Consider the following 13,293-nt stretch of genomic DNA (forward strand, 5'->3'; position numbering starts at 1 on the left):
ATTGTTCTAGCACTAATTACATTATATCATAATTTCTTTTATATTGTAATTTCTCTCCATTGGACTGCAAGTTTCTTAAGAACAGTGACTCATTTTTTGTCATTATATTCTTGCATTTTGGCATATGTTAAGTTCAATTTAAAACTGTTGATTATATGAATAATTGAATGAATGAATGAAAATAAAGCAGAATATATTATTTTCCTTTTCTAGTACTTTTCCTTATGTAGGAGAATTCTTACATATATAACTTTAAGATTGATATTTCTGGCTAAAGAATCACGTAAGATCATAAAAATCAAAGGTTCCATTTAAATATATATATTTATTTAATATATTAAATGTATATAATATTTTTCTGAATAATTCAGATCCTTAATATATATGTTAAGATATATTTATGCATATTCAGAATAATTCAGAATATATGTATGAATATATTTATTCATTTATTTATTAAGATATAAGTATAGATAACCTGGTAGTGAGTATGGTTCTGAATTTTAAAGTGCTATTCACTTGGGGGAATTTTTCTGTCCCAAATATTGGAAAATAGATAAAATTGTACTCACCTGAATATTAGCCTGTCCTTATTAGGCATATGGTCATGTATGATTCCATTCTTTACGGTTAAAATACCCTTATTTTAATATTACCAGTACTTTGAGGGTTAAAGTATAGGGCTATTCTATTTGTATAGTATAATGTATTCATATTACCAGTACTTTGAGGGTTAAAGTATAGGGCTATTCTATTTGTATAGTATAATGTATTCATACAAGGGTCAGGTTTATGACCATCTCACCTTCAGTCATGGTCTTGCTTGAAAGCAAGAGTTTGGAAAGATATCTACTTAGCTTCTCTCCATCTCTCGTAAACCTTAGAAGCCTTGAATACTCCATAAATATTAGAAGGCCCCCTCTCCAAAGAGGCATGATGCTGAGTAGCCTACTTGTGTTGAATTGGAACTAGAATACATTTTAAAGTGAGGCAAACATGGGACTAGCCACCATCACATACTAGCAGGTATTGTTACAATAACTAGCTCAGGGGTAGTGAGGATTAAATAAGGTGATGTATGAAAGGATCTGGCACACTGCCTAAAATCTAGTAATTACTCTTTCTACTCATCACTTGACAGTTAAGTATTAAATGATCATCATGCATAAAGTGACTTAAAGTTGGGTTGCACATGTTGCATATGCAAACAGAATTTGATTTTTTTTTTATTTTCTCAAAAATCACTTGAATCAGAATATCGATCCTAAAGAGTTCTTATAAAAATTCCTGGACTTCCCTGGTGGCTCAGTGGTTAAGAATCTGCCTGCCAATGCAGGGAACACGAGTTCAATCCCTGGTCCGGGAAGATCCCACCTGCCGTGGAGCAACTATGCCCGTGTGCCACAACTACTGAGCCTGTGCTCTAGAGCCCACGAGCCACAAATACTGAGCCCTTGTGCCACAACTACTGAAACCCATGTGCTTAGAGCCGGTGCTCCACAACAAGAGAAGCCCGTGCACTGCAACGAAGAGTAGCCCCTGCTCACTACAACTAAGAAAGCCCGAGTGCAGCAATGAAGACCCAACACAGCCAAAAATAAATAAATAAAATAAATAAATTCAATTAAAAAGAAAATTCCTTAGGGCACTACTGTAATATCACTGGGGAACTGGGAATCTACATTTGGACAAGCTTTTTGGGTTATTCCTATGAAATTTAAATAAACAATATTGAATTTTTAGCTTTGAGTTTAATTTTGCCTATTTTGGTAAGGGAAATATATTCATGACTTACTGTATAATAAACATTCAAATAATAACTAATGCTTATGGATTGCCTCCTATGAATTAGGCATGATTCTAATTTCTTTTACATTTTTTATCATTTAATCCTTAGAATTACATTTAATGTCTACTATTACATTATATTTAAACTTTACATTGATTTACCAATATAATATATAGAGTTTAGAATCCTTGCCATGAGGTCAAGAAAATCAAATTGAGTCTCATTTTTCCCAAATATATATCAATGTTGTGATAAAATTGAACTATCATGTATGTGAAATTGTTTCAAAACTACTAAAACTCTCTATTATTGTTGATATTCTGATATTACTATTTAGAAAAATTAGAGAGGCATGTCCTTTCAAAAATTACTCTAACAAACGATGCATACAAGTGGTAATTTTAATTAGTTGACAAATTTATATTTCAAATTTTAGGATAATGATACTTGATATTGTCTCTTCTATGGGAAACAATTACATTATTCTCTAAAACAGGCTTCATAACAGTTACTATATTTTGCAGAATGTAGTATCTCAGAGAGAATGATTTTTTCCTACTACAAAGAATAAGCTTGAAACAAATTTCTCTCATTCTTTCACTTTCTTTTTTTTTTTTGACATCTTTATTGGAGTATAATTGCTTTACAATGTTGTGTTAGTTTCTGCTGTATAACAAAGTGAATCAGATATACGTATACATATATCCCCATATCCCCTCCCTCTTGCGTCTCCCTCCCACCCTCCCTATCCCAGTCCTCTACGTGGACACAAAGCACTGAGCTGATCTCCCCATGCTATACAGCTGCTTCCCACTAGCTATCTTTTTTACATTTGGTAGTGTATATGTGTCATGCCACTCTCTCACTTCGTCTGAGCTTACCCTTCCCCCTCCCTGGGTCCTCAAGTCCATTCTCTATGTCTCTGTCTTTACTCCTGTCCTGACCCTAGGTTCTTCAGAACCACTTTTTTTTAAATTCCATACATATGTGTTAGAATATGGTATTTGTTTTTCTCTTTCTGACTTACTTCACTCTGTATGACAGACTCTAGGTCCATCCACCTCACTACAAAACTCAATTTTGTTTCTTTTTATGGCTGAGTAATATTCCATTGTATATATGTGCCACATCTTCTTTATCCATTCATCTGTCGATGGACACTTAGGTTACTTCCATGGCCTGGCTATTGTAAATAGTGCTGCAGTGAACATTGTGGTACATGACTCTTTGAATTATGGTTTTCTCAGGGTATATGCCCAGTAGTGAAAATGCTGGGTCATATGGTAGTTCTATTTTTAGTTTTTTAAGGAATCTCCATACTGTTCTCCATAGTGGCTGTATCAATTTACATTCCCACCAACAGTGCAAGAGGGTTCCCTTTTCTCCACACCCTCTCCAGCATTTATTGTTTCTGGATATTTTGATGATGGCTATTCTGACTGGTGTGAGGTGACACCTCATTGTAGTTTTGATTTGCATTTCTCTAACGATTAGTGATATTGAGCATCCTTTCATGTGTTTGTTGGCAATCTGTATATCTTCTTTGGGGAAATGTCTATTTAGATCTTCTTCCCTGTTCAGATGGGGTTGTTTGTTTTTTTCATATTGAGGTGCATGAGCTCCTTGTATATTTTGGAGATTAATCTTCTGTCAGTTGCTTCCTTTGCAAATATTTTCTCCCATTCTGAGGGTTTTCTTTTCATCTTGTTTATGGTTTCCTTTGCTGTGCAAAAGCTTATAAGTTTCATTAGGTCCCATTTGTTTATTTTTGTTTTTATTTCCATTTCTCTAGGAGGTGGGTCAAAAAGGATCTTGCTGTGATTTATGTCATAGAGTGTTCTGCCTATGTTTTCCTCTAAGAGTTTGATAGTGTCTGGCCTTACATTTAGGTCTTTAATGCATTTTGAGTTTATTTTTGTGTATGGTGTTAGGGAGTGTTCTAATTTCATTCTTTTACATGTAGCTGTCCAGTTTTCCCAGCACCACTTATTAAAGAGGCTGTCTTTTCTCCATTGTATATTCTTGTCTCCTTTATTAAAGATAAGGTGACCATATGTGCATGGGTTTATCTCTCCTGTTCCATTAATCTATATTTCTGTTTTTGTGCCAGTACCATACTCTCTTGATTACTGTAGCTTTGTAGTATAGTCTGAAGTCAGAGAGACTGATTCCTCCAGCTCCGTTTTTTTTTCTGAAGGTTGCTTTGGCTATTCAGGGTCTTTTGTGTTTCCATACAAATTCTGAAATTTTTTGTTCTAGTTCTGTGAAAAATTCCCTTGGTAGTTTGATAGGGAATGCATTGAATCTGTAGATTGCTTTGGGTAGTAGAGTCATTTTCACCATGTTGATTCGTCCAATCCAAGGATATGGTACACCTCTCCATCTGTTTGTATCATGTTTAATACATCTTTCATCAGTGTCTTATAGTTTTTGGTATACATGTCTTTTGTCTCCTTAGGTAGGTTTATTCCTAGATATTTTATTCCTCTTATTGCAGTGGTAAATGGGAGTATTTCTTTAATTTCTCTTTCAGTTTTTTCATCATTAGAGTGTAAGAATGCAAGAGATTTCTCTGTATTAATTTTGTATCCTGCTACTTTACCAAATTCATTGATTAACTTTAGTAGTTTTCTGGTAGCATCTTTAGGATTCTCTATGTATTGTATCATGTCATCTGCCAACACTGACAGCTTTACTTCTTCTTTTCCAATTTGTAATCCTTTTATTTCTTTTTCTTCTCTGATTGCTGTGGCTAAAACTTCCAAAACTATGTTGAATAATAGTGGTGAGAGTGGGCATCCTTGTCTTGTTCCTGATTTTAGAGGAAGTAGTTTCAGTTTTTCACCATTGAGAACGATGTTGGCTATGGGTTTGTCATATATGTCCTTTATTATGATGCATTAAGTTCCCTCTATGCCTACTTTCTGGAGGGTTTTTATCATAAATGGCTGTTGAATTTTTTCAAAAGCTTGTTCTGCATCTATTGAGATGATCATATGGTTTTTCTCCTTCAATTTGTTAATATGGTTTATCACATTGATTTGCATATATTGAAGAATCCTTGCATTCCTGGGATAAACCCCACATGATCATGGTGTGTGATCCTTTTAATGTGCTGTTGGATTCTGTTTGCTAGTATTTTGTTGACGATTTTTGCATCTCTGTTCATCAGTGATATTGCCCTGTTGTTTTCTTTTTTTGTGATATCTCTGTCTGGTTTTCCTATCAGGGTGATGTGGCCTTGCAGAATGAGTTTGGGAGTGTTCCTCCCTCTGCTGTATTTTGGAAGAGTTTGAGAAGGCTAGGTGTTAGCTCTTCTCTAAATGTTTGATAGAATTCACCTGTGAAGCCATCTGGTCCTGGGCTATTGTTTGTTGGAAGATTTTTCATCGCAGTTTCAATTTTATTGCTTGTGATTAGTCTGTTTATATTTTCTATTTCTTCCTGGTTCAGTCTCTGAAGGTTGTGCTTTTCTAAGAATTTGTCCATTTCTTCCAGGTTGTCCATTTTATTGGCAAATAGTTGCTTGTAGTAATCCCTCATGATCCTTTGTATTTCTGCAATGTCAGTTGTTACTTCTTCTTTTTCATTTCTAATTCTGTTGATCTGAGTTATCTCCCTTTTTTTCTTGGTGAGTCTGGCTAGTGGTTTATCTATTTTGTTAATCTTCTCAAAGACCCAGCTTTTAGTTTTATTGATCTTTGCTATTGTTTCCTTCATTTCTTTATCATTTATTTCTGATATGATCTTTATGATTTCTTTCCTTCTGCTAACTTTGGGGTTTTTTCGTTCTTCTTTGTCTAATTGCTTTAGGTGTAAGGCTAGGTTGTTTATTTCAGATGTTTCTTGTTTCTTGAGGTAGGATTGTATTGCTCTAAACTTCCCTCTTAGAACTGCTTTTGCTGCATCCCATAGGTTTTGGATTGTCATGTTTTCATTGTCATTTGTTTCTAGGTATTTTTTTATTTCCTCTTTGATTTCTTCAGTGATCTCTTAATTATTTAGTAACATATTGTTTAGCCTCCATGTGTTTGTATTTTTTACAGTTTTTTTCCTCTAATTGATATCTAGTCTCATAGCGTTGTGCTTGGAAAAGATACCTGACACGATTTCAATTTTCTTTAATTTACCAAGGCTTGATTTTGACCCAAGATATGATCTATCCTGGAGAATGTTCCATGAGCACTTGAGAAGAGAGTGTATTCTGTTGTTTTTGGATGGAATGTCCTATAAATATCAAGTCCATCTTGTTTAATGTGTCTTTTAAAGCTTGTGTTTCCTTATTTCTTTTCATTTTTGATGATGTGTCCATTGGTGAAAGTAAGGTGTTAAAGACCCCTGTATGATTGTGTTACTGTCGATTTCCCCTTTTATGGCTGTTAGCATTTGCCTTATGTATTGAGGTGCTCCTATGTTGGGTGCATAAATATTTATAATTGTTATATCTTCTTGGATTAATCCCTTGATCATTGTGTAGTGTTCTTCTTTGTCTCTTGTAATAGTCTTTATTTTAAAGTCTGTTTTGCCTGATATAAGATTTGATACTCCAGGTTTCCTTTGATTTCCATTTGCATGGAATATCTTTTTCCATCCCTTCACTTTCAGTCTGTATGTGTCCCAGGTCTGAAGTGGGTCTCTTATTGACAGCATGTATGTGGGTCTTGTTTTTGTATCCATTCAGCCAGTCTATGTCTTTTTGTTGGAGCATTTAATCCATTTACATTTAAGGTAATTATCAATATGTATGTTCCTGTTACCATTTTCTTAATTGTTTTGGGTTTGTTTTTGTAGATCTTTTCCTTCTCTTGTGTTTCTTGCCTAGAGAAGTTCCTTTAGCATTTGTTGTAAAGCTGGTTTTGGTGGTGCTGAATTCTCTTAGCTTTTGCTTGTCTGTAAAGGTTTTAATTTCTCTTTTGAATCTGAATGAGATCCTTGCTGGGTACTGTAATCTTTGTTGTAGGTTTTTCCCTTTCATCACTTTAAATATGTCCTGCTACTCCCTTCTGGCTTGCAGAGCTTCTACTGAAAGATCAGCTGTTAACCTTATGGGGATTCCCTTGTATGTTATTTATTGCTTTTCCCTTGCTGCTTTTAATATTTTGTTTTGTATTTAATTTTTGATAGTTTGATTAATACATGCCTTGGCATGTTTCTCCGTAGATTTATTCTGTATGAGACTCTCTGTGCTTCCTGGACTTGATTGACTATTTCCTTTCCCATGTTAAGGAAGTATTTGACTATAGTCTTTTCAAATATTTTCTCAGACCCTTTCTTTTTCTCCTCTTCTTCTCAGACCCCTATAATTCGAATGTTGGTGCATTTAATATTGTCTCAGGGGTCTCTGAGACTGTCCTCAATTCTTTTCATTCTTTTTTCTTTATTTTTCTCTGTGGTAGTTATTTCCACTATTTTATCTTTCAGGTCACTTATCCGTTCTTCTACCTCAGTTATTCTGTTATTGATTCCTTGTAGAGAATTTTCAACTTCATTTATTGTGTTGTTCATCATTGTTTGTTTGCTCTTTAGTTTTTCTAGCTCCCTGTTAAATGTTTCTTGTATTTTCTCCATTCTATTTTCAAGATTTTGGATCATCTGCACTATCATTACTCTGAATTCTTTTTCATGTAGACTGCCTATTTCCTCTTCATTTGTTTGGTCTGGTGGTTTTTTACCTTGCTCATTCATCTCCTGAATATTTCTTTGTCTTCTCATTTTGCTTAACTTTGTAGTTCCTGTTGTTTTTGATTTCTTCCCCCAGTGGGTAGGGTTGGCTCTGTGGCTTGTGTAGGCTTCCTGGGTGAGGGGACTGGTTCCTGTGTTCTAGTGGGTGGAGCTGGATCTTGTCTTTCTGTTGGGCAGGGCCCCGTCAGGTGGTGTGTTTTGGGTTGTCTGTGAACCTAGTATGATTTTAGGAAACCTCTCTGCTGATGGGTGGGGTTGTGTTCCTGTCTTGCTAGTTGTTTGGCATGGGGCATCCAGCAGTGGAGCTTGCTGGTCGTTGAGTGGACCTGTGTCTTAGCGTTGAGACGGAGATCTCTGGGAGAGCCTCGCCAATTGATATTGCATGGGGCCAGGAGGTCTCTGCTCTCCACTGTCCTGAACTCGGGTTTCCCACCTCTGAGGCTCAGCCCTGACACCAGGCCAGAGCACCAAGACCCTGTCAGCCACGTGGCTCAGAAGAAAAGAGGGAAAAAAAGAAAGAAAAAAAAACAATTAAAAAAAATACTAAATTAAAAATTTTTTTAAATTATTAAAATAAAAAAGTAATAAAAAAAGAGAGCCACCAAATCAATAAACAAATCCACTAATGATAAGAAGCACTAAAAACTATACCAAGGTAAACATAAATATCAGAAATAAGTCAGTCGCAGACAGCAAACCCCAAGTCTACAGTTGCTCCCGAAGTCCACCACCTCAATTTTGGGTTGATTAATTGTCTATTCAGGTATTCCACAGATGCAGTGTACCTCTAGTTGATTGTCGGGATTTAATCCACTGCTCCTGAGGCTGCACAGAGAAATTTCCCTTTCTTTTCTTTGTTTGCACAGCTCCTGGGGTTCAGCTTTCGTTTTGCCCCCGCCCCCTCTCTGTGTAGGTTGCCCTCAGTGTTCTTTAACAGAACAGTGTTAAAGGAGCAGCTGATTAGGGGGTTCTGGATCACTCAGGCCGGGGGGAGGGAGGGGTACGGAGTGCGGCACGAGCCTGCAGCGGCAGAGGCTGGTGTGACGTTGCACCAGCCTGAGGTGCACCATGTGTTCTCCCAGGGAAGTTGTCCCTGGATCACGGGACCCTGGCAGTGGCGGGCTGCACAGGCTCCCGGGAGGGGAGGTGTGGATAGTGACCTGTGCTAGCACACAGGCTTCTTGGTGGCAGCAGCAGCAGCCTTAGCATCTCACGTCCGTCTCTGGTGTCCGCGCTGATAGCCACGGCTTGCGCCCGTCTCTGGAGCTCGTTTAGGTGGTGCTCTGAGTCCCCTCTCCTCGCACACCCTGAAAGAATGGTCTCTTGCCTCTTCGGCATCTCCAGACTTTTTCCCGGACTCCCTCCCGGCTAGCTGTGGTGCACTAGCCCCCTCCATGCTGTGTTCATGCAGCCAACCCCAGTCCTCTCCCTGGGATTTGACCTCCAAAGCCTCAGCTCCCAGCCCCGCCCGCCCCGGCGGCTGAGCAGACAAGCCTCTTGGGCTGGTGAGTGCTGCTCGGCGCCGAGCCTCTGTGCGGGAATCTCTCCGCTTTGCCCTCCGCACCCCTGTGGCTGCGCCCTCCTCCGTGGCTCCGAAGCTTCCCCCCTCCGCCACCCGCAGTCTCTGCCCGCGAAGGGGCTTCTAGTGTGTGGAAACCTTTCCTCCTTTACAGCTCCCTCCCAGTGGTGCAGGTCCCGTCCTTATTCTTTTGTCCCTGTTTTTTCTTTTTTCTTTTGCCCTACCCAGGTACATGGGGAGTTTCTTGCCTTTTGGGAGGTCTGAGGTCTTCTGCCAGCGTTCAGTAGGTGTTCTGTAGGAGTTGTGCCACATGTAGATGTATTTCTGATGTATTTGTGGGGAGGAAGGTGATCTTCATGTCGTACTCCTCCGCCATCTTGAAGGTCCCCCCTCTTTCACTTTCTAATAACATCTTCATGTAGAATAAGTAATATGTCCTAACTTTTATTTTAAAAAAACCCTTGATTAAAAGTTTATCCAGGCTAAATATGTTCATCTGTACTTTTTGCCCACTGCTAGGATCCTGTCTAAACAACCCTCCAGTCTTAGTTGGCTATTAGATTTGTCTCTCCTTGGTCTTTTCACTTTATTTCCTACTTCAGAACACTACACAAAGAAGCCTGAGTCATATATAAAATTATGTATGTCAGACTATTATACTCCTCTGCTTAGCAGAATCCAAATTTCACCAGAATGAAATCCTCACTTTGATATAGACAGAGACCCGGTATGGTTTGATCTTTGGCTACTATTTTCACAACCACACTGTTCTTTAGTTCTTTGTTGTATAATTCTCTCTGCTTATATATCTCCCTCCAAATGGCTGGATCCTTCTCATTTGTTAGATCTCAGTGGTAGTATGACCTGTTCAGTAAGATTTTCCCTCATTAACCAAACTAAAGATGACTTTTTCCCAGTTGTTCTCAGTTCTTTTTCATTATAGCACTGATCCTGACTTATTATATATTTGTGTTTTGTTTACTTTATTCCACAGAGGCATACATCATATATGGTTTGTTCCTTGGTGAACATAGACAGTGAAGTAATTGACACATAATAGCTTCTCAATAAATATTTGTCCCATGAATAAATAAATACATTAATGAATAAAAATCAATATGGTAAATAGAAAGATACAATGCATTTTTATGAAGATATTTATATGTATTTGTTGATTCCTGAGGGATTACATATTTTATTCTTCTATTTTCTTTCTAAACAGCTTGAAATATCCATTTATTTCAAAAGTGAAAAGTAAAAATTAGATCATTTGGATTGTTAGGTTGACTAAAGAGTTATACTAAAAACAAGGCAAGTATCTGCAGTGTTTGATTAGAAATACTACATAGTTGATGATGCTCATTCTCTTCTACCCTTTCCTCTCAAAGATTATATTTAAATCCAATTGTTATAAAATGAAATAAGTGAATTGCAACAGTATTTTAATGGGGAAGGTATACGGTGTCTGTTAATTGGAATTTCAAAATGTGTAAACTTTTTCACTGGCTACTTAGAGCATTAGCTATGCACAATATTACTTTCCTTTTGATCCATAAAATTTATTGCAAAATATGCACTACCAGAATAACCCAAAAATGTAACTTTTTCTTATTCCTTGTGGTGTCACAGTGTGATGGGATGAAAAAGCACAATGATCCCTTTAGATCTATTATATATTTAACTGGCATATTTTTAAAATGAATTTTAGCAGATGTGACTGCAAGAACACATTTATGTTTTATGTACTGTTCTTCATATCAAATCTTTAGGAAAAGCAGGACAGTGAAAAGAAGTGCAAAATGTTTCATCAGGGTAACTCTTTAAAGAAAATGTCCTAACATTATAACCAAATTAAGTTAATCAGCACTTCTGGTTGTCTGCTTTTCAAAATCTTTTCCAGAGATAACTGGAAAATCTTGTGACCCTGTGCCAGCCATGTGTTAGCTAGCTCTTTTTTGTTTCTTTTGTTATTCACAAATCTTATTTAGGTACTGCAAATTTTTAACTGCAAATTCCATGTTTCTAAACAGCACTCTAAGTACAAGTTAGGACTAGTTTATCTCTGGAGAATCTGCTTTAGCTCCTATATGCTATTAAAATAGAATAGGTTTAAACTTTTTGTTTAAGAGAGGTAGAATGATGTTCTAAAAGAAGTTGAAAAGAAATTGAGAAGAATTGTTTAACTGGTAGTTGCAAAAGAAGGACTGACAAATTTTATGTCGTTTGGCCACCAGGGATCCCCTGAAGAATTATAGAATCACAAAGAAAGTTCATTTCTTTGGATCTTGCCTTTATTTTGGAGATATGCCAAAATTGGCACTAACACCACCTAGAGGCGACACTCTAGAATACATTCCTAAGAATGTATTATTTTTGTCGGGTAGCTGACTGCTCCAGAATGAACACAGCATTTCAACTCCAACTTTCACTTAATCTGAACTCTAACTTGCACTTAATCTGACCTCATGGAGCATAATCAATTTTATTATCCTCTGTTTCTTCATCAGATACATATAAGTTGAATTGTGTTTCCCTTGCATCTAAGATGGTGCTGTGTTTCCTTCTTTGGGAGAATTGAGAAGAGAGCCACACATACCCTCTTCTTCAGGGTTTAAAGCTTTTGCACAAATCTGGGTGAGAAATTTGTAACTCTGTTACACAATGTGTATCAGGATTGAACCAGCAACATGTCCATCACCAGAGGATGATACGAAATTGGATTCTTAGACCCTAGCCCACATGTACTAAGTCAGAATCTGGATTTTAATAAGATCAACAGGGGGTTTATATGTATACACAATTTTGAGAAGCACTGATGTTTTCATTAAAACATTAAATTTTTTTCTTTAAAAATTTTTAGTTAAAATTTTACCCCATAATTTAGATTCTGTGGAACAGCAATTACAAAATGGTAGAGGAAGAATGTTTTTTCTCAGTTCCACAACATCTGATGACATGTCTGGAAAGACTTGATGCGGGACAAAACCTTCTGAAGTTGTCTTTAATTACAGGCACATCTCGTTTTATTGCACTTCGCTTTATTGCACTTTGCAGATACTACATTTTTTACAAATTGAGATTTGTGGCAACCCCGCCTCAAGCAAGTCTGTTGGCCCCATTTTTTCAACAGCATTTGTTCACTTTGTTTCTGTGTCACATTTTGGTAATTTTCACAATATTTCAAACATTTTTGTTATGTTTATGGTGATCTGTGATCAGTGATCTTTGCTGCTACTAATGTAAAAAATTTATGATTCGCTGAAGGCTCAGATGATGGTTAGCAGTTTTAGCAATGGAGTATTTTTATTTAAGGTATATACATTATTTTTTAAGACATAATCCTGTTGCACACTTAAAAGATTACAGTATAGCATAGGCATAATTTTATGTGCACTGGGAAACCAAAAAATTTGTGACTCACTTTATTACAATATTTACTTTATTGCAATATTCATTTTATTGGGGTGGTCTGGGACAGAACCCACAATATCTCTGAAGTCTGCCTGTACATTTTTGGCAGTTGACCATAGACATCAGTTGGGAAACAGTTTTATTTTAAACTTACCATGCCCTAATTCCTTTATATTTAATGGTTTGTTCTTTAGCTGTTCTTTCTCATCTCAGATTTATCATCAGATTTTGTCTCTTCTCAGATTCTTCTCATTGAGAAGAGGCCAGATGTTTTTTTTCATTTTCTAAGGAAATATTTTTAGCTAGATCACTGAGTTCCTTAGATATATTTCCTGTTTTCCACATTACTACAAGTGACAGCTTTGCCAAACTCTCTTCTGATACATAACAAGAAAGATTCCAAGAGATGTATTGGTCTTTGAGTATATGAAGATTAATTACACATGAGATGGAAATTTGGTGCTCCTCAATTCAGTGAGAATATAACAAGAGAAAGCATGGGCTTAAGTTGTGATATAAACAATTTGTATATACAATTTCCTGGGCATGGGAAAAGTTAAACAATAGGAAGAATGATTTGGGGAAATGTTACCGTGGCTATGATGGTTAATTTTATGTGTCAACTTGACTGAACCACAGGATGTCCAATTAGCTGGTTAAACATTATTTCTGGGTGTGTCTCTGAGTGTTAACTGGAAGAGATTAGTATTTGAATCAATGAACTGGACATAGTGAAACAGATGATTCTCCCCAGAGTGGAGAAGCATCGTCCAGTCAATTGAATGCCCAAACAGAACAAAAAGGCAGAAAAAGGGAAAACTTGCCCTCTCTGCCTGACTACAGAGCTGGGACATCAGTCGTCTGCTCTAGGGCTGGGACTTATACCATCAGC

This window comes from Balaenoptera physalus, assembly GCF_965194825.1.
Source record: "Balaenoptera physalus genome assembly, chromosome: 1".
Taxonomy (NCBI): domain Eukaryota; kingdom Metazoa; phylum Chordata; class Mammalia; order Artiodactyla; family Balaenopteridae; genus Balaenoptera; species Balaenoptera physalus.